Raw genomic sequence first — 2,787 nt, forward strand, 5'->3', positions numbered from 1 at the left:
GCAAGGCTGTTCACCCAGGCTGCTCCTCCATTTATGTCCTCCAGGGTATCCCACCACCTTCCTTGCCTCAAACTGTCTGGGCCTCTCAGATATGCAAGTGACTCATTTTCCATCCATCAGAGATGAGACTTAAATAAATAAAAAGGTACTTCGTGGGGCGGCTGGGCCTAATGATAAGCAATTATAGGAAGCCAAATGAAGGCAGTGCTTTGTGCGGGGCCTGTGAAATTGGTTAAGCAAAAAGAATAATGGCCCGTTTCGGTGATTCATCCCTTTGCTCATTTCAGAGGGAGCATTATCTCAGTTAAGTGATGCAATTAATATGAAAATGAGGGAATCATTGTTTAAGGAGATGAGAGGGAAGCGGAGAGGGGGCCGGATGCCACAATGGAAGAATAAGGGCCACTGAGATGGAAATTTGCATAGGTCAGTAGCCATGTGACGCCTCTAGCACGGATTCATAACTTGGTGGGCATTGTAATACGTTGCCATTAAATTCTCATTACGGTGACCTGTGTCCAACACAATTCAATTTTTCAGAATCTTAATGATAAAAAGTTAATTACACTAAGGTGAAAACCTTTTGTACTGGGCCTTAGAATAAAACATAGAAAGGGCATTGTGAGTACCTCAGGACACTGCCAGGGAAGGTTGGAGGGGTGTTAAATTACTGTTTTATTAACCATAACATGATTTGCAGGTTGATTGTGTGTGTGTGTGTGTGTGTGAGCTTTGCAGATCTTTTGTAATGAAGTCAAGAGTGATAAATAAGGTGTTTGCCTCCTCTTCACTTTTCTTTTTTGCTTCCCTGCTTCTCTGATGGTATTTTTCCACTCAGTTGCTGGCAGACAGTATTCCAAGGGCTGGTTAGCATCTTTGGACGTAGAAAAGGAAGAGGACAGGGATGAAGCGGAGCCTTTGGTGGAGAGCTCAGAGGGTCAGAGTCATGGTGACCGGTGAGGGCTGTCACCAGCTCACTCTGTGCTTTGGGCGTGGTGTGTCATACCCGAAGGGCTCCGAGCAGAGATGGGGAGAAGAGCGTGACCTGGTTTTTACAGCACAGAATCACCTGTAGCTTCTGCCATTTATCTGCTCTGTGTCGCCGACTTTAAAAAAATGTACAATGTGAGAGTTTCAAGTTAAGTTTTATTTGGGCCCAAATGAGGACTATAGCCCAGGGGAGCACATTTCAGAGAGCTCTGAGAAACAGCTCCAAAGAGGTAGGGAGAAGGTCAGTATATATGTGACTTCAGTGAACAGGAAGTTCACGCAATCAAGCACATATTTTTGCAGAAGGCTTCTGCTAGTCACAGGGAGCAGGGGTCACCATGAAGGACTTTATTGCTTTTCTAGATGTGAGGAGATGCAAGAATTGGGCTCGTAAAATCAGCTCTTAAAAATATCTATCTAAGACCTGTTCTGCCAGATTTTCCAGAGCAGAGTACCTCATTTCTGATCTCTACTCAAAGCTCCTTTCAGGGGGTGTTGAAGGTCAGCAACTGTAGCAATTCATAATTTAATCCTTGTAGAGGTAGATGGGAAATGCCCATGGCAAGTGCCAATTAGTAGTTGACAGTGCCCTTGACCCAATTATCCAAACTCTCAGAGCATCCTCTTTGGAGAAAAAGATCATGTTACCTTTCTTGAGGGAATTGCTATGAGGATCTGGGATCAAGAATATACCCTGGAGCCAAGGCATTGTGCTATGAGGAAGAGAGAAACCTCTGAATGAGGTTCTCCCTACCCGAGGCCGCTGCTGTGTGGAGATCCCAGGGTGGGGAGAGAACCCCCATCACCACAACTGGCCAGGAGGCAAAAACTTCAACTGAAGACTTGGGGGATAAAAAGTGTTAGGTAGAACAGGGAAAAGGAATCCAGGATGGCAGTGGCTAGAAGACAAAGAAAGGAAAAGCCCCCAAAAATAGAACAAAGAAAGATTCGAGGACCAAAGTGAGAACCTCAGGAAAACAAACAGCCCTCCTGGCTAGCCCAGTATACACAAGGCAGGCTCAGGGGGAGGAGAAAAAAGCATATAAAAAGAGCAGCCAATATTGGACCATGGGCTTCTCTTCTCTGCGTCTTTTGGGTCAGTCTGCCCTCACACCTCAAGGATGTATTTTTTTTTTTATTTTCTAAATAAAACTGAGCTGTAACACGGAGCTGTAACACTGGTCCATCTGAGGAAATTACGTGGGGCTGTAACACCGGTCCGTCCATCACTTCAAATTTTTGTTGCGATGAGACAGAACCAAGGAAATTACAAACTCCCCCAACAGAAGGAAGGACAATATATTAAAACTCGGTCATGTCAGGATAGCAGTGACATTCACTTCAAAGGGAAAATGACACATCTCAAGAAACTCAAAGAATCATTCTGCCAAAGACAGAATGTCCCCATAAATTCCCTCAGATTTCTCTTTGAAGGCCAGAGAATTGCTGATAATCACACTCCGAAAGGACTGGGAATCGAGGAAGGTGTGGTTGAACTTTATCAGGAATAAACAGGGAGTCATTAAACGGTTTAGATATTCTTTTTATTTTCTTTCTTTTCCCTTAATTCTCTTTGATTTTTTAAAATAGTTCTTTTGTAATGTGGTGTTCAAAACAGAATTGTAAACTGGCACCCCATCTCTAAACCTCTGGTTATTTGAATTCTAGTGCCTATGATTCATTACTGTTTATTTACATTGTGCTGTTTTTTGGTGATCAAACCTCAGCCTGCTTCATATCACCCTCTCCTTTTTAAAAATTACATGAGTATAAAATAGATAATGAATGAGAACATTA

The 2,787-nt window shown here is 43.2% G+C and overlaps 1 pseudogene; it reads left to right on the plus strand.

Moving 5' to 3' along the window:
- The first annotated feature begins 2,342 nt into the window (after nt 1–2,342).
- LOC145510059 (small ubiquitin-related modifier 1 pseudogene) lies at nt 2,343–2,501 on the plus strand (annotated as a pseudogene).
- The last annotated feature ends 286 nt before the right edge of the window (nt 2,502–2,787 follow it).

The sequence above is a fragment of the Giraffa tippelskirchi genome, chromosome 1 (genome assembly GCF_054371585.1).
Source record: "Giraffa tippelskirchi isolate mGirTip1 chromosome 1, T2T-mGirTip1v1.2.pri, whole genome shotgun sequence".
NCBI lineage: Eukaryota > Metazoa > Chordata > Mammalia > Artiodactyla > Giraffidae > Giraffa > Giraffa tippelskirchi.